This window comes from Nyctereutes procyonoides, unplaced genomic scaffold, assembly GCF_905146905.1.
Source record: "Nyctereutes procyonoides isolate TBG_1078 unplaced genomic scaffold, NYPRO_anot_genome, whole genome shotgun sequence".
Classification (NCBI taxonomy): Eukaryota; Metazoa; Chordata; class Mammalia; order Carnivora; family Canidae; genus Nyctereutes; species Nyctereutes procyonoides.
Genome location: NW_026575126.1, coordinates 45,736,071 through 45,754,895, shown reverse-complemented (window position 1 = coordinate 45,754,895; position 18,825 = coordinate 45,736,071). Strand labels below are relative to the sequence as shown.

Here is an 18,825-nt window from a genome sequence, read left to right as displayed (position 1 = left end):
AAGACGTGAAAGCCCATGATGATGTGGCTGTGAGCTGTATCTCCTTTGACTTTGGTGAGAGATCTCTCAGTCATAAGACAAATGTACAATATTTGTACTGTGAATCCTTCTTTTACTCGCAGGATGTTTAATGATGGGGAAAAGCGATGAGATCCAGAGGTCTGAGCTGTCCCTGGTCCAGAGGACACCAGGGCTTGTTGCTCTGCTGGAAACCATTGTCTCCAGCCCACCCCCACCCAGTCTGTGGATGTGGGCGACAGGGAGGAAATGGTCTCTCAAAAGAGTGTATTTCTCAGATCCCACTCCAGGAATTCAGGTTTCTTGGCTCTTCATACAGAAGGCACTAGAGGCTTTCCCAACTGTCTCTGTTATGGCAAGATGGGCAGCCAGCTAGCTGAGCCATGCCTGGAAGTGCTGATGGCAGGGCGTTTGACTAGCAGTGGGGGTGTGGCTTTGACCCCACAGTAGTTGCCTGTAACTTTCACACTTGGAATTTCTCCCGGGTGGCTCTCCTCTGAGGGTCCTGCTTCACATCTGGAAGAGTCGCCGAGAGAAGATGTCGATTGTGAGCTCCTTGAATGCGCTTGCTGCATTCCTACTTCCAGAGGCATTTAGAGCTGTAAGCCAAGGTCAAAGATAGAGTTGGACCCTGAGAGAAGAAGTGATTGGCCAGGATAACATGGCTAGTGGGAGATTTTTTTTGCCATTTGGCTTCATGACTTGCTTTCCCCATGAAATGTGAGCATGCAGAAGCTTTTAATAGCCGGCTTGTGCTTTGCTCTCCTATCTTCCTACCTCCCTGAGACCAACAACGGCCCACATAGAGGCTGCTCCATCAGCCTGCATCCTGCAGTAAAGATGATATAGATACATGGTCACGATCAACCCATAATGGACGTGTAACACAAGCAAGATATAGCAATACCTGGGTTGCAAGCCGCAGAGATCATTGGGATCATTTATCATGACATAACCCAATACAGGGATACAACTAAACACCATCCTTCCAAATCCGAGGCAGTGGATATTAATTACTTCCTTTGCGTGTGAGTTATTTATCCCTGCATGACAAATTACCCCAAAATGTAGGAGCCTAAAGCAACACACATGTATTAACTCACAGTTTCTGTGGGTCAGGGACCTGAGCGCGGCTTAACTGGGTTCCTTGCCCCAGAGCTTCTCAGAAGGCTTCCGTCAGGGTGTTGGCCAGATGTGGGGTCCCATCCGGAGGTTCACCTGGGGAAGGATCTGCATCCAAGCTCACATGGTTGTTGGCAGCACCCTGGTCCTCGGGGAGTGGTGAGCTTAAGTCCTCAGTTCCTGGCTGGCTGTTGGCCAGAGCTTGCCCATGGGGCCTCTCTAACACGGCCACTTACTTCATGAGAACATGCAAGCCTAGAAGGCAATAGACGGTCTGCTAGCAGATCAGAAGTCATAGTTCTTACAACCTAATCGTGGAAGTGACATCCATCATGTTTGTCTTACTCTATTCATGAAAAGCCAGTTGTGTGTCCCGCCAACTCTCCAGGGCGGGGCATTACGGAAGGGTGTGGGCTCCAGGAGGTAGGACCACATGGGGCCACCCTAGCAGCCTATCCACCAGTTTGTTTTCAAAGGGACTATTTATTGGTTGGAAGTAGGGGAGCCCTCTGCCATCTGCCAAGATTACACTGGCCCATCAACCAAAAGCAGGTTTCGATGGCTAAATCACCTTCATTCATACTTGATCCATTCCCATCCCTGCTTTATGGATTTAGATATTTTCTTTAGGTCTCGATCCTTCCTTGACAAAAGCCCACATGTTCTGTTACCTATCCTGCTCCAACCCCTAGTCATCCCTTGTAGTGACAGAAAAGAGTCAACGAAGCAGGCTAGAAGCAACTTGTGGAACCTTGAAACATTCAAGCCAGAAAGGCCACATGAAAGAGGATGGAGTTCTCAATGACTGTCTCCTCAACCCCGACCCTCACTCCCAGCCTTTTATCAACCAGTTATTGCTATGAAACAACTAACCATGATGTCTCGGTACACACAGTAACAGACATGCATTTCTCATATATGCGTCTGCAGCTTGGCTGGCACAGCTCTGCAGCCCAGATGGAGGTTCTATAGGTCACCCTGAGGGTAGCTCTGCTCCCCATGTTTTTCATTTTTCTGGGAACAATGGGCTGCCGCAGGTATGTTCTGCTTATGGACATGGCAAAAGCACAAGAGGGCAAGCCCTAATGCCCAAGCACATTCTCAGCCTTTGCGTGTGTGTCCCGTCTGCTAATATCTCACTGGCCAAAGCCTATCAACGGCGTAGCTCAAGGTCAAGGGGGGATGCATGCTCTGCTGGCCATGGGGGCTAAGTGTGGATGCACCATATAGAGGGTGAATATTCGGGACCCAGAACTCAGTAAAACACACTTATCCATTCCCCCCACCCCAACCTCATGCTGCACCACATTGAAGTTTCAAGTTTATTATGGAAACACCTGGAGGGAAATAGAAGTGGGTAAAAGCAGGTGTCTGCCTCAAGTCTTACCGGAGAGACAGGACTGTATTTAAAGAAACCGGACAAGGCGGTGCAGGCTGCAGGTGGATGGCAGGGTAGGTGGGGCTGTGGAGTGGTTTTGGGGACAATAGAGAGGCACTGGGGATCCCCTCCTTTCTCTCGGTCCTGGAGAGGCTCTCTGGTGTCTGGTGAGGTTCTTCCCACGGTGAGGCACACCCCACAAGCCGGCACACGGGAGGCGGTTTAGGAGATACGATACAGGAGGAGGCACCGCCTAGCTTTGAATCACAGCGTGAGAGTGAGATTCCTTTTCCTGGTGATCTTGCAATGATTCTGACGCCAAGGAGAGTGTCCTTCTGTGCTAGCGAGTCCCCAACCCCTCCCTGGCTGACTGATCGGGAACCTGGGGTTCAGAGTCTGACTCTTCCAGGCAACAGGATCTGGCTGGAATATACTAACACTGGGTATTTTTGGGGGCAGTGTTTGTATCTGTGAGTTAGTCCTCTATGTTGGGTAAATGGCACTGGTTTCCTGTTTACTGGGATGCTATAGGGCTTCTTTGGAAATGAATAGAGTTAAATAAACAGTTGATTTAAAGAGAAAATATTAAGTGAATGCTAGTACAGGTGGCACGTGGATATGGCAGGAACGATGGCTTGGCCTTTGGTTAGCATGTGGTAAACAGTGAAGTGGTAAGAACAGAAGAGGGGCTTGCTGCAGTTGGTCAGGGTTCAAACCCACCCTTCATGTGTCACATGGGGCCTTTGAGCAGGTTCATTAGGTAGCTTCTCTGACCTTCAGTTTCTTCATGGATAGAACTTCTTTTGTAGGGCTGTTGTGTTATATTGAAGGTAATGTTTGCAAAGTGTTGGGACACAGTAAACACTCCGGAGATGAACTGGCTCCAGCCCCTACCTGGGCTGTCCATTCTGGGAGAACTTTCTGAGTTCCTCTGTCTTCCAAGTGGCCAGTGGGACTCTAATCCTCTTCTGCTTTTCTTCCCTTTTAAAGGCAGGGCCTCAGTTCAAATGAACACCTTCCTGCCCCCACCCCCTCCAGCCCTACAGAGAGTCCCCTGCATCGGGGTTGGTGACCTGGAGCAGCCATTAAATCCCAGAATTCAAAGGGAGAGAACAGATGGGCCACAGGAACAGCCAGGAACCTCAGGACCTCAGCAGGAGGGAGGAGGGCCTTTAGAGGGGGTCTCTAATCTCCTAAAGATCTCCAGTTTCTACCCAGGGAGGCTCTCAATCCCAGCAGGATTGAAAAAAGGCACCAGACAATTTACACATCACGTCCTGGCCCCACCAGCCAGTGCGCAATACATTTGTATTTCCTAAAAGTGTTTCTAATTCTCTCTTCCATAGCACAATCTCTTGCCTTATATTTTGGGGTGTATGCGAATATCACTCACCTGTTAAATTATTATTATTATTATTTTTACCTGTTAAATTAAAAGCTTGAAATATACTGTACCCATTGGGGGCCTGTTTTGGAATTTCAACTGTTCAATATGCTCACTGCTTCCCCCACTCCGGAGATGGGAGGCGGGTCCCTCTGGCCTCCTCCCCATCCCCCCAAGAACCTCCAGAGCACATTTGTCCTCTCAGTTTCCAGATGGGGGAACTGAGGCAGGGACCGTGAGGGGTAAGGTCAGGAAGCTGAAGAAAAGCACCAGAGAAGGTGTTCTAAAGCTGGGAGTCCGATTCTAGAACTCTCATCCTTAACCCTCACGGGAAGGGAAGGGGAGAATCCGGGAGCAGAGGGACAGGGGAGGGAGTGGAGGCAGGTCAGGGCGAGCACCCAGGAGGGAGTCCAGGCTGGAGGAGCGGAGCTTTTCTCCCTCTTTCTCCAACCGCGCCACAGACTCTGCCCCATGCTTGGCGGGAATGGTGAGGGGAGGCAGCAGGGGACTGGGTGGGTGGGCTGGGGGGTTGGGGTCCGAGGGAGCTCCCCGGGGATCGGGGGTCCCGGGGCGCCGGAGGACCGGATGGGGGGGGCGGGGTGCCGGGGGCACCGCCGGGGGACCGGGGCCGGAGGTCGAGGGGCCGGAGTGGCTGGGGAGGTGGCCGGAGGGCAGGGGCCTGGGGTCCGGGGGCGCCCCCGGGGGATGGGGGGGCCGGGGCACCGAGGGGGGCGGGGGCACTGCCGGGGGACCGGGGGCCAGAGGTTCGGGGCCGGGGCGGGGGGCCGGAGTGGCGTGGGGAGGTGGCGGGAGGGCGGGGGCCTGGGGTCCGGGGTCCGGGGGCGCCCCCGGGGGATGGGGCCCGGGGCACCGAGGGGGGCGGGGGCACTGCCGGGGGACCGGGGGCCAGAGGTTCGGGGCCGGGCGGGGGGGGGAGTGGCGTGGGGAGGTGGCGGGAGGGCGGGGGCCCTGGGGTGCGGGGTCCGGGGGCGCCCCCCGGGCTGAGGCCTTTCCCGCCAGCCGCCGGCCCTCCCACTCGCTCTCCCGGTCCCTGACATCACGCCCCGGGAGGCGGGATCCGGGAAGGAGGGGACGCGGGGAGGAGGGGGGAGGGGGGGGGGGAGGGAGGAGGGAGGAGGGAGGGCGCGCAGTCCCAGCCCAGAGCTTCAAAACAGCCCGGCGGCCTCGCCTCGCGCCCAGCCCGTCGGTCGGTCGAGCCGCGCCAGCGCCGGGTGAGTCGGGCTCGGCCTCCCGGGAGGCGCGGGGCGCGGGGCCACGCGGGGGGGGCTGCGGGCAGCGTGCGCGCGGGGAGGGGCCGCGAGCCCCCGCACCCACGGACCGAGGGAGCCCCCGCCGTGGGGAGGGGCCGAGGCCCATCCGTACCGCCGCCCCGGGCGCGGCCGTCCCCCCACTGGCCGAGCTCGCCCGGACCCCGAATTCCACCTCCCCACCCCGGGACTGCTTCCTGCGCCTTTTGCGCCGAGGCGGCGGGAAAAGTTTGGGGAGGAGTCAGGGCGGCGCCCCTCGCCCCCGGACTGCGCTCCCGGGGCTCCCGGAGTCAGGGCAGCCCCTGGCCGCGAAGGTCCCGGCGCCCCGGGCGCAGTCTCCCTCCTGGCCGAGCGGACGGGGCGGGCTGCGCCCAGGCGGGGTCAGCGGTCCCCTGCTCTCCCCGGCGGCGGCTCCGTGGCGCCCCCCAGCGACCAGGAGCAACTTCCTGAGGTCTGGAGGCGCCGCAGGGCCCACGCTGGTCCCTCCCCACTCTGGTTGGGTTTTGGGGGCTTTGAGGATCCCCCCTGCCGTGGGCTCCGGAGAAGGGAGAGGCAGAGCGTGTAGACAGGGGCCATACACTCTCCAAATCCAGGGTCCTCAGCACACCCCACGGAGGCCCTAATTTGGGGCTGACGGGGAAACCTCACAAGCAGAGACCAGTGGAGGGACACCCCGCAGGGCAAAGCCCTCCCTCCAGGCCACAGAACCCAATACATCATTTGGGAACAAGGCAGACAGCCCAGTTTTGGGTTTGGGAAAAACCTGCACTGGCATCCTCCCAAGCTCCAAAGATATGGGGTGGGGTCGGAGGTGGTCTCTTAACCTAGCTGTGTCTGCAGTGGAGAGACCAGCCTGAAAAGTGGAGGGCAGAGGAGAGGTGAGGGGCTTGAGAAGCCTGCAGCCCACCTCCTGTGTGACCCCACTGAGGCAGGGTGCCTAGGAGGGGCAGATTCATAGGGGCAGAAACAGAAAGTACAGGTCACCAGGCGCCGGGGCAGGTGGGAGTCATTGCTTTATGGGTCTGGAGTTTCTGTCCAGCAGGGTGAAAACATTTGGGACATAGGTAGTGGTGATGGTTACGTGACATTTGGGGCGTATTTAACGTATGTGAATTCTGCAGTTAAAGTGGTTACATGATTGGTAGTAGGTTATGTATATTTTGCCACAATTAAAAAAAAAAAGTCTCCAGTTCCCTCTCTGCTTCCGTCTGAATTAGTCAGGAATCCCCGAGGCTGTTGACTGTTGCAGGCCACCTGTCCCCAGGATTTGGCCTCAGTATAAGGAAGTGGAAGGAGGCCGAGGGGGGACCAGGAGCCTGGGTTTCCCCAGCATCAGGAAGGGACCAAGGTGAGAACCAAAGCTAATGGAGCTTTTTTGCAGGGCGCCCACGCTCTCCACTTCTGGAAGCCTCGCGTGGCTCCTGCCATCCCTGCTCCCCAGGTGGCAAGTGGGGAGGGCCAGGCCAGAGACGTTAAGTCAATTTCTCAAGATCACTGAGCCACTAAGGGCCACGACTTTGAACCCCTGTCTGCCTCTCCCCATCTGCCCTTCCCTTGTCCCCCCTGGATATGCCCTGGTGGGTTTTCCGAAAAGAGAGGGAGACCCTTCTGGAGAAACCAGGGCCCATGCCCAGGGGGGCCTTGGCAGATGCCAAGCCCACAGCCGAGGGAGGGGCATGGGGGTGGCAGGAAGGTGCCGAACCTGTTCTCCCACTGAGGGATTTGGGATCTGCCGCCACCACCCCCGCCAGGAATTGGGGAGTGGGAGAGAGAGTCAGAGAGCAGGCCACGTAGCCTGGAGCCTCCTATGTCCCCAAAGTGAGGAAACTGAGATTCACGTAAAACCCGAGGACAGGTGTTGGTGGTGGAAGCCTCGGAGGGGGCCAGCGTGGTGGGGAGGCCTTGGGGCTGCGACTGCACTGCCCCACCCAGAGGAGAAGTGGCACTGGGTCTGGTGGCGTGGCCCGCATTACATGGCACAGCTCATGAGGGGCCTGCAGGACTCCCTGGCATCTAACCGTGGATTCAGGGCACGTCCATTCAGTCACCCTGCCCCACATGCACATACTTTATGAGGCCCTTTCTTCCTGGAGTGGAAGCAGAAGGCTCACCTAGGTTTCCTTTCCCTGCCTCGCATATGTATTTCAGGCAGGAGCTGAAAGCACGTACGTGTGTGTCCAGACTCTCAATTTCATGGCAGCAGGTGATTCATAGGTTGACTCAACTGGCCAATTTTTCACCCCCAGGGACTCTCTTGTCCCTCTCTGCAGCCCCTCTGGTTGATGGGGACACAGCAGAGGCCGGCTCTTTGTCATAGTAAACTCGGCCAGACATGACCAGGAAGGGAATCTGTCAAGACAAAAATACATAAATGCCTTTCCAGGCCAGAGGGGATGGCGTTGGATTGCTGGCTGGTTGCTGTGTTTGGGAGGAAGAGTCCAGCCACCATCCTTGGTGGGGGGGGGTGGCAGATAATTGTGTCTGTGTGTGTTGTAACATGTGGCTGGTGCCCAACTCCGTGGACAAGTAGGGCCTCTGACCCGGGCTCTGGGGAGCTGCAGAGCTGGGGTGTTGGCAGCCATCCCCCCAAAGTAGGGTGGGGTCCCAGGCACTGGGACTGGGGAGCAGAGCCCTTCCAGAAGAGGCAGGTGAAGGTCCAGGGGGAGACTCCTGGGTGGGAGAGTGGGCTCTGGATGTCTTACACGGCTTAGGAGAGCAGGCGATTGGCGGCAGCAGCTGGAATGGGGAAAGAAGGCAGCTGGCACCAGAGATGGACTGGGAAGGACTAGGGGGTGGGCTGGGGGTGGCAGGAAGAGGAGGCTCCCCTTCTTGCCCCAGGAGCGATGGAGTCTTGCTTCCTGCAGGAGCTACCCAAAGAGTGCAAAGAGTGGAATCCTCTTCAGATGCATCTGGCTTTCGTTAGGCACAGGCCAAGGGGGGAGTCTAAATATATCAGAGGCAGAGCTACCACCCAGCGAGAGAGAGTCCTGGGCTAGAAACCCGATACCCAGGGTGGGGGCTGGTGGTGGTGTCTCTGACGCAAAACTAGCGAAGCTCTGTTCCAGTCACTTGGGCTCTTCCAGGCAGCCAAACCTGGGGCAGAGGCCTGGAGGGGGTGAGAGCTCACGGCACTCCGGCAATCCGGGCAGCCATGGGCTAAGGTCGGGGAATTTCAAGGACATGAGAACCTTAGAAAGTCCCGGTTTGACAATGAGGGGCACAGAGGTGGGGGGTGGCTCACCCAAGATCACCCAGCAGATTGGCAGTAGAACCAGGACTAGATCTAGGTCTTGGGATTCACTGCCCAGGAGCTCAATGGCTTCGGAGTGGTCACTGGGGCTCCAGGCCAGGTCCCCAGGGCCAGGGTCCCTTGTGGCATGTGTCTTCCATCTGGGATGCCGAATTTCCACACTCACGTATTGATGGGAGAAAGGTGGGCAAGAGGCGTGCTCAGGCAGTGGGTCACTTCGCACAGGGCACTGGGGCACTCTCGGGCACAGCTGTCGGGCTCTGGGGATGTTGGCCCATCCTGGGGCAGGATGCAGGGAGGAGGGGGCTGGAGGGGAACCGGCTAACGGAGTCCCTCCTTCCTTCCCATCTGAAGACACTGTTGGTTGTGTTCACACGGTGTCTCCACTGCCTGATGAGCAGTTGTCAACCAGAATCATTGAATTCCTCGGGCCATCACCGTCCTCAGGAAGCTCACTGTCCTTGGGAAGCAGGGTTTCTGGTGATCTGAAAGGGAACTGAGGGTGAAGAGCTTGCCCACATTCCTGCCCTCTGGGGACAGGTTGGATGACCTCAGCTTCTAGAAGCTTCCTAGCACTCTAGGGTCTAGGGCTTAAGGAAGGGTCACGGGTGACATTCAGCATCAAGGCGATCTTGAGAAATACAGGCGTAAACTAACATAGGGATGGGCAAGTTAAGTCCCTCAGTGCAGACTGCTTCCCCATAGAGGAGGCACTTGGAAGATTTCTTGTTCTGACGCTTCTGATCGCCAGCTTACCTGGCAAGTGGCCTCTCCTTAAAAAAAAAAATTAAAGATTAAAATAAAAAACTTTAACTTTTAAAAATTTGCAGTGAATAAATACAACCTGGAGTTGTCCCATTAATCTTGTTCCCATGAATGCTTCTCACAGCATGCTGTCGCTGGTGGCAAGGCAAGATCATTTTAAAAGTTTCTGCAGCTGAACATAAAACAAGAAAGAGTAATTAGTGTCTTTTTCTCCCTTGGTATTTAAAAAAAAACATAAGCTGCACCCAGACCCATAATTTCACAGATGCTGTTTGGTAGAGTGAAACTAAGGATGATACTTTGAACTTTAAAAGTTTTTTTTATATATATACTTTTTTTTTTTTTTGAATTTTAAAGTGAGCTCCATGCTCAGCATGGAGCCCAGTGCCGGGCTTGAACTGACGACCCTGAGATCAAGACCTGAGCTTAGGGCAGCCCCAGCGGCGCAGCGGTTTAGCGCCGCCTGCAGCCCAGGGCGTGATCCTGGAGACCCGGGATCTAGTCCCACGTCAGGCTCTCTGTGTGGTGCCTGCTTCTCCCTCTGCCTGTGTCTCTGCCTCACTCTCTCTCTCTGTCTCTATGAATAAATAAAATAAAATCTTTAAAAAAAAAAAAAGACCTGAGCTTAGATTGAGAGTCGGACGCTCAGCCAACTGAGACGCCCAGGCGCCCCAACTTTAAAACTTTTTTTTTCAATAATCGAAATATTTTGTCAATAAGCACAGGTGACCTGAGGCAAAAATCTTAGGCCTGGAGTGACTGACATTTGGGAAGTGGCACAACTGTAGCTTATGGGGTGGACACGGTTCACACTTTCCACAGCACAGCCCATGGCGGGGCATCCAGGAGCCCCTCGCCCGAGCTCCTCTGCTGCAAAGAGGCTCCTGCGTTCAGCTTCAGGCCGAGCGGCCACTCGGCTTGCCAGGGAGTCTCTCCTACTTCAGTGAGGGTCGTTGTGGTGCCCGCGTGAACTTGGACGTTATTCTAGGGATCAGAGGAGTTGGTATAGTGGTGTAGATGGAAGTGGCTTGCTTGGGGCACCAGGGGGTGGGGGCTCAGCGATGGAGCGTCTGCCTTCAGCTCAGGGCATGATCCCGGGGTCCTGGGTTCGAGTCCCGCATCAGGCTCCCTGCGTGGAGCCTGCTTCTCCCTCTGCCTGTGTCTCTGCCTCTCTCTCTGCGTCTCTCATGAATCAGTAAATAGAATCTTTAAAAAAGCAACAACAACAAAAAGGAAGTGGCTTGCTTGAACCCAGGAAGGCCGAGCGAGAGGCTGGCTAGCCCGCTTTCACCTTGATGGGTCTTACTGAGCAGCACCAGGCAGAGGGGCATCTCTCTCCTCAAAGGAGGCCTGCCGGCTAGGGAGGGGATGATGAGTCCAAGGATGCGTGTGCGCCAGGACCGGGGATGGGAGATGTGGTTTCAGGGCAGCCCATGGCCGTGGCAGGCAAGGCTTTCCTTAAGCCTGTAGGACCAGGGACGGGCTCAGAAGAGTCCCTACCTAGGATTTCCCCAAGCAGCACCGGCTCTGGGGGATGTGCAGCCGGGAAGAGAGAAGAGAAGCAGAAGATGCTGGCAGGGACCCTGCGGGGGGAGCTGTGCAGGTGCAGAGCGTGAAGGGAGGGCAGCTCTGGGGCACGGAGCCTGGAGGGCGGAGAGGCGCCATGGGGGGACCTGGCGAGCGAGGCAGGCACGGTGACGTTCACACGGCATTGTTGGAATGGAGACAGGAGCCAGGGAAAATGTGGGAGTAACCCAAAAGGAACCTAAATATCCATCCATCACAGCAGGACCGTTCGCAGAAGTTAAGAGGAGCGAGGTTCATCTGTGTGCACCAGTGTAGAGAAATCTGTGAGACAGTGTTGAATTAAAAAAAAAAAAGGAGCAAGTAGCTAAGCAATAGGTGGAAAGAAAATAGCTTTTTATGTAAAAAACAAACAAGAGCTCGCTGGGTTTCCTATGGCCTCGTATGTGTTACGTGTGTATGAGGAAGGACACATCAGAATAGGTCAGGTGGCTGCCTCTGGAGAGAGGGGAGGGGCAGGAGAAGCAGCAGAAGGCATGGACAGATGGATTCCAGCCTCATCTACACCATGGAGGACATCCTCACGAGCTTGCTCTGGACCCAAAGTTCAAGAATAATAGTAAAATGGTCTTCCCTGAATTCAGCAAGCCGCTCAGGTGCTGCAGGTGTGGGGGTGGGGAGCCTTGGGAGCTGGGTTGCCTGCTGGAGAGGGGCGGGTGGGGGTGGCGCGGTCACCAGGGGCCAAGGAATGGGGACTTAGCTCGGGAGGTGCCACCCGGCCCCCCCCCCACCCCGGAGCATCCCCTTGGAACATCCCACCGTGGACACCTGGTGGGTGTAATGGGTCTCCTGTGTGGGTGTTAAGGGCAGAGGGGGCAACATGGGCACAGTGGGCCCCAGCAGGGCCATCATGAGAACCCCAGCAAGGTGGCCAGGACGCCATGGGGAATGGGAGCCTGGAGCTTTGAAGAGCATCCGGAGACACACGAGGGCCCGGGTCTGGAGCTGCTGTTGCAGGTTGGCATTTGAAGGTAGTAGAAAACGACTTAGATTTCAGCAAGAATGATGACCAGCATTGCAGTTAGTATAGCATTTGTGGGGTGCAGGGCAGTTTCCTGGGCTGCGGCTTGATATCCTTTGCCTCGTTTAAAATGAGCAATGGCCCCTATGAGGTGAGGACTTCTGTTATGCCCATTTATAGATGGAAAGGTGGAGCCTTAAAATTCTCGCTTAAAACTACCCAGTACAAAAAAACAAAAAAACCCAAAAAAGCAAAACAAAAAAAACCAAAAACACCCACTAGCTGTGTTTGGATTTGAATCCAAGTCTGGTGGAGCCCATGGCCCCTGCTGCGTTTGCTGTATCCCGTCCCGTCCGTCTTTGTAAAATCGGGCATCTGGGTCCTCCTGGAAATAATCCCAGTGCTTTGGTTCAGGAAAGCCCCTTTGTTATGGATGTTCTGGGGGTGTCCCAGGGCAGGGATTCTTCATCCAGAGTCAGCCGTCTCCATCCCGAGGGTCCTGGCCATGAGCTTTCTGCCCCCAACCTGTCTCACGAGGACAGACCCCTGCCTGAGGGAGGGAGGGCTGGTGGACTCAGGGACCCCCATCTGCTGAGCTCCCTGGGGCACCTCCAGCACCCACAGAGCTAGGTATGTAGTAGGTATGCAGTGAATCTCTGGCACCCGAAGAGCCGAGACGGGGAGTCACCGGGAGTCTTGGGCTCCCTGCTTTCCAGCCGGTCCCAGGGGAGGAGTCCCAGAAGGAGGCCCCAGGGGTGGGTGAGGAGCCAGCTGGAGACTGCAGGGGGTGGGAAGGGAGGGGTGAGGTTTGGGGAGTGCGAGCGATAAAGGGGCCAGGCAGCTGCTCCCTCGCCCTCCTGCAGTTGGCTCTGTCACCTGGAGCCATGTCAGGCCCGGGCAGCAGGGTCAGGGTCCATTTATACAGTGTGACGCGGGGTCACATTATTCTAGGCCAGAGCCCCAAAGAGGCTTCATCACGGCCACATCCAGACTGCAGGGTGCATGCCCACAGGCATTTGGAGATGCAGTGTGCGGGGTATGGCCCGGTACCAACTGTGGTGTGCTCACGTTTATTTATTTATTTTATTTTTTTAATTTATGATAGAGAGAGAGAGAGAGAGAGAGAGAGAGAGAGAGGCAGAGACACAGGCAGAGGGAGAAGCAGGCTCCATGCACCGGGAGCCTGACGTGGGATTCGATCCCGCGTCTCCAGGATTGCGCCCTGGGCCAAATGCAGGCACCAAACCGCTGCGCCACCCAGAGATCCTGCTCACGTTTATTTTCAAGTGCATTAGTAAAATGTCAGCTGCTTGGCAAGGGGAACTGAGTCTCCTTTCTACGGAGTAATAACCATTTAGGAACTAGTCGATTTAAGCTGACTGTTGTCAGGGCGATTATGGGCTGCGTGTAGGACAGGTGGTGCACAGACAGGTCCCCTTCACTCGATGGTAGGCGCCCCCCCCACTCCCCCGCCCCGAGATGCCACGAGTGTTGGCTGCTAATGATTCTCCGGAGAATCCCGAGAACCTCTCACCCCTCACCCCTAACTCCAAGTTAGGCTCCTGGCCTCTGGGCTTGTGGACCACACCCCAGGGCACCCACCCAGCTGTGATCCTGGAGCCTGGCCTGAGCCCCAGCCCAACGTCCCCCGTGTGGGGCCCTGGTGCTTTCACAACAGGTTCCAGGCAGGAGCTGATGAGCCTCAGGGTGCCAATCTCCCTGCACTCAGAGGCCTGCTGGTCCTCAAAGCCAGGAGGCCGACCTCGAAATCAAGAGGCTGTCCTCGAAACCAGGAGGCTGACCTCAGAACCAGGAGGCCAACCTTGAAGCCAGGAGGCCATCCTCAAAATAAAGAGGTTGTCCTCAAAACCGGGAGGCCGACTTTGAAGCCAGGAGGCCAACCTCGAAGCCAGAAGGCCATCCTTGAAATCAAGAGGCTGTCCTTGAAACCAGGAGGCTGACCCCAGAACCAGGAGGCCAACCTTGAAGCCAGGAGGCCACCCTCAAAATAAAGAGGTTTTCCTCAAAACCAGGAGGCTGACCCCAGAACCAGGAAGCCAACCCTGAAGCCAGGAGGCCAACCTCGAAGCCAGGAGGCTGTCCTCGAAATAAAGAGGTTGTCCTTGAAACCAGGAGGCCGACCCCAGAACCAGGAGGCCAACCTCAAAGCCAGGAGGCCGTCCTCGAAATAAAAAAATTGCCCTCAAACCAGGAAGCCAACACTGAAGCCAGGAGGCTGACCTCAAAGCCAGGAGTCTGTCCTCGAAACCAGGTGGCTGACCTCCAAAGCCAGGAGGCTAGCTGGGATTTCCAAGGTGGGAGGAGGACACTGCGCACCTGGAGACCCTCTTACTGGACATCCTTCCAGTCTTCATGGTCCCTCCCACGTCAGGGGCTGCAGATGGCTCTTAGTTGCCTTTATGGTGTCAGGGGGCACAGGTGTTGGAATACCAGCCCCTGGGGAGCTCAGCCCCTAATCTGTATTCTCTCTCTACGGATCCGCCTATTGTGGACACGTCCTATAAATGGGGTCATACACTACATAGCCCTTTGTGTCTGGCGTCTTGTACTCCACGTAACATCTTCAAGGGCTGTCTGTGTTCTGGGGGGAGTCGGGGCTTCATTCCTCTTTAGGGCCCAATCTCATCCTACTGAGAGGCTAGACCGAGTTTCGTTTACCCACCTCTGAGTTGAGGGGTAGGTGGGCTGTTTCCACCTTCTGGCCGTTGTGAATAATGCTGCCGTAAACATTCGCATACATATATGGACCCTTGTTTTCTTTTCTCTTGGGTCAGCCCTAGTAGCGGGATTGTGGGTTCCTATGGCAACCATGGGTAATTGTGTGAAGCCGATGGACTGTTTTGCAAAGTGGCCGCACCTTGCCACGGTCCCCCCAGCGTGTCTGAGGGCTCCGGGTTCTCTGCTTCCCCAGGATTTAATCCTGACCCCGGGCCTGGCCTCGGTTCTGGCTCCTCTGGGAGCCTCTCTGCTGGTGAGGCTCCTATGGACCGCGAGCAGGTTCCTGGGAGCTGGGGCTAAGTGAGGACCCCCCCAAAAGTTCTGGGACCTGCTGGCCCGGCTCAGTGGGCGGGAAGGGAGTGTGTGTGTGGAAGGACAGGGGGTCCCATGCTCTGTGGTCCCCTGGGTGGGGGCTGCCCAAGGTAGAAATGGAACCCAGATGCCGTAGGGACTCTGGGTGGCCCTGGACACAGCATTCAATGGCGTTAAATCACGCTGTGAGAACGTGGTCCCCTTTTCAGCCCTCATTCAACAATTCTGATTCCACTGTGGACACATCTTGGCCAGTGCTTGTGGACACATCTTGGCCGGTGCTGGCATGTCTCATGCCTTTCCGACTTCATTTGCCTTCTTGAACCAGACAGAGCGCGTCTTGGGCTGAGCCCTTTGACAGCAGCAGCTCTGAGCCAGGACTTGCAGCCTTCAGTGGGTGGGGGGGGGGGGCGGCAAGGGGTGTTTGCTTTCACAATCAATCTCTATTTGTGGCAAATGATGCCGATTTTCCGCTTCCAGGGAGCCCAAATGCCTCTTTTAAAAAGCGTGTGTTTCTGTTGGAGAGTGGGTTTATTTAAAGCCCAGTATGCAGGAGGATCCCACAGCGGTGCTCCAGAGGTGACAGGCCAACGAAGCTTGGGGCAACCTTGTCCTACGATGCAGGGCCCCGGTGATCAGAGGCAGTGTCAGGCGACGGTGAGGTCCCCAGTCCTGGGGCACATACGGATGCAAACCGGGTGCTGTAAAAATAATGCGGGCGGAGGCTGTGGGCAGGCAGGGGTAGTTCTGCGGGATCGCACGGTGCCTTTCCACTGACACTGCATGAGTTCGCGAGTCTCATTGTGTGGGGTCAGTTTCCCGATGCCACGGCTTGACGGTGTCATCGCTGCAGATGCCGCATCATCAGAGGCACCCCAGTCAGAAGGGTGAGGGATTTGGGGGGATAGCCTTTGCTCCGCAGCCCATCCTCCCCCACTTCCCCAGGCATCCCGGTGGGGAAATGTTACGCGGTGATTCCAATACAACCGATAGGATACGTGTGTGTGTGTGTGTGTGTGTGTAGACAGAGACGTGTTTTAAGAAGTCGGCTTACCTAGTCATGGAGGCTGGGGAGTGCAACGTCTGCAGGGTGGGCTGGCGGGCTGGAGACCCAGGGAAGAGCTGATGCTGCAGTTTCAGGCCTTGGAGAAGGTTAGCCTTTGTGCTCTGGTCACACCTTCACCTTATGGGATGAGGCCCACCTGACACAAGGGAGGATAATCTAAATGCTAATTGCATCCAAAGACACCCTCAGAGAAATCTAGTGGCTCAACCGAGTTGACACATACAACTAACGATCACAGCTGTGTTTTAAGTAAGGCAGACACACAGCGTGACATAAGATAGATCCCCTTTAAAATCATTCCCTTTTGAATTCCCATCCAACCTTCCAAGGAGAAAGTCTCAGTTCTGTGCCAGTAGGTCCTTTAACACTTCCCAAACACACGTGACATCCTGCTTCAGCACGGAGAGAGACAAAGTTGGCCTTGGACGTGAGCTTTCAGCAGCCGCTACGTCTAGCTGGGCATCTAACCACGTTGTTTTCATTGCATTTCCTTTTCCCAGCCCCCTTGATTAATGGCAGGCAACACTGACTTTGTGTTTGAGTCCTGCTCCCAGGTTTCCTTTTATGAAGGATGTGACCTTAAAAAGTGAGGGACCTACTAGGAAGCAAGGGTGGTACGTGGAAATGCCCAAGATTCTCAAGGCGGGCACAGGAGTGATGGATTTGGGGAAACGGACAGGAGCCTAGTGGGGATGGTGCCTGAAACATCTTCTAATGGTCCACGTGCCCTGAGCTGCCCGTTGCCGGGTTGCACTTCTGGCCCGAGGAGACAGATACTAGTGCTTGATTTCCACGTGGAGGCTCCCATCGGAGAGTGGTGGTGGGGACAGGAGGAGAGCATGTGGCTCTGTGGGCAGGAGTGGCCTGGGGGTGGCGGCTCTAAGGAGTTCCTTGGCCATGGTAGTGGCCACGATGGGTGGCGCATCTGGCACCAGCTGTGTGCCAGTCGCTGCTCTAAGCACTTCCTCCACTGTCGTATCTCCCAGGAGGCCTGACAGGTAGGCATGCCACTGTCCCCCTTTTACCAGGAAGGAGATGGGCACAGGGTAGTGACATGCCAGGCTCCAGTCCATTCCGTCCGGCTCTGTCGCTGCTCCTGTCTCTGCACACCTTACTCCCTGCCCACCCTTCTCCCCTTCGTCCACCTTCCTGTGTTAACCTGTCTGGAGGCCCAAGCCTGGCTTTCCTGATCGTGGGGCTCCTCGGACCTGGCGAAGTTGTAGGAGGTGATTCCTGGTCCCTAACTCGCCAGCAGAATGCGCCTACAGAAATGACAGCTCATGTCACTTAGGAACGATGACAAGGCTGTTAAAGTGAATGCCACTGAATCACCCAGGGATGACTTGAAAGTCACTAATATAGGGGATGGGTAACACCCTGAATTTGACACCTGCTTCACCCCTAGCCGCCTCATCCAAACCCACTCCACCCCCACGCAGACATGTAGGCCTGAAGGTACTACCACCAACCCTCTCTGAGCCGGGGTGTGGGTTTGCCGGGTGACATAATTACAAGGAGCTCCTCGGATGACAGCAGCCAGCAGTGGGATCTTTAATTGCGGGATCAGGCACAGTCATTGGCAGAGTGGTGGTTATTAGGTCTTCTGCAAAAGCCACCCAAGGTAGCAGGCATTCAACAAGTATTTAATGAATAGCCTTGGACCCTGGGCATGATGAAGAGGAGTAAGGCATGATCTCTGTCCTTGAGAACTGAATCTGTGAAAGCACTGTTTGCCCTGTATCAGCGAGCTCTTGCTGTGTAACAAAGCATTCTGAAACGTAATGGCTTATAACAGAAGACAGCGATCTAGTTCCTGATTCTGTGGGTGGGCAGTGCGGGCTGGGCACAGCTGGGTGCTCTCACGTGTCTGTGGTCAGCTGGCGGGTCAGCTGGGGACTGGCTGGTCCAGCATGGTCCTTGCTGGAAAGGCTCATCTGGGCTCCATGCGGTCTCCTACCCTCCTACCGCAGCAGGCCAGGCCAGGCTTGTTCATGCAGTAGCTGAGCAGAGAGAGAGAGAGGAAGCGCTTGAGGCCTCTGGAGGCCCCAGCTCAGCATTGGCACTGTCTCTTTTCCACTGCCTTTTAATGATAGAAGAAACCACGAGGGCAGCCAGGGTTCAGTGGGTGGGGAAATAGATTCCACTTTTTTTTTTTTTAAGATTCATTTATTTATTTTAGAGAAAGAGAGAAAGCATGCTTGAGCGGGAGGGGCAGAGGGAGAGAGACAACCTTGAGGAGACTCTGTGCTGAGTGTGGAGCATGATGCCAGGGCTCCATCCCACTACCCCGGGATCACCGCCTGAGCCAAAACCAAGAGTTAGATGCTCAACTGAATGTGCCTCCCAGGCACCCCTAGATGGCACCCAGGCACTTCCCTCCAAGGGAAGATTTGATTTGCTGAAATTTTGTTAGAACCTCTGTACTTGTGAATGTGAAGGATGTTGGTCTGCATTTCTCTCTCTCTCTCTCTCAAAGATTTTGTGTATTTATTCATGAGAAACACACAGAGAGAGAGGCAGAGACACAGGCAGAGGGAGAAGCAGGCTCCCTGCAGGGAGCCCGATGCAGGACTTGATCCCAAGGACCCTGGGATCAGGCCCTGAGTCAAAGACAGATGCTCAACCACTGGGCCCTGCATTTTTCTCTTCTTGTGATGTCCCACCTGCTTTTGGAATCAGGATGATGCTGGCCTCATAGAATGAGAGCATAAATGTGGGTGCAAGGAGGGGGTGCTCCCTCTTCTTTGATTTTTATGGAGGTGTGTATCATATGGAATTGGCATTATTCTTCCTTGAATGTTTGGCAGAGTTCATTGGTGAAGCCACCCAGGCCCCGAGTTTTATCTTGGGGAAGGGGCTCCTTGATAAACATTTCTTCCTCCTTCCATTACCAAACTTGGAAGAAAGGCCTAGCTCCGTTTCTTCTTCTTACCTCTTCAGCTCCTGGAAACCTGGCTTGTTCAGCTCTTCTTTCGGCA

General features: G+C 55.6%; 1 protein-coding gene across 1 annotated transcript in view; it reads left to right on the top strand.

Moving 5' to 3' along the window:
• The first annotated feature begins 5,045 nt into the window (after nucleotides 1-5,045).
• EMP2 (epithelial membrane protein 2) overlaps nucleotides 5,046-18,825 on the top strand; it is a 33,631-nt gene continuing 19,851 nt past the window's right edge. Inside the window, exon 1 of the mRNA XM_055340265.1 lies at nucleotides 5,046-5,134. The gene's annotated coding sequence lies outside the window, so the exon portion shown is untranslated. The remainder of the gene's footprint in view (nucleotides 5,135-18,825) is intronic.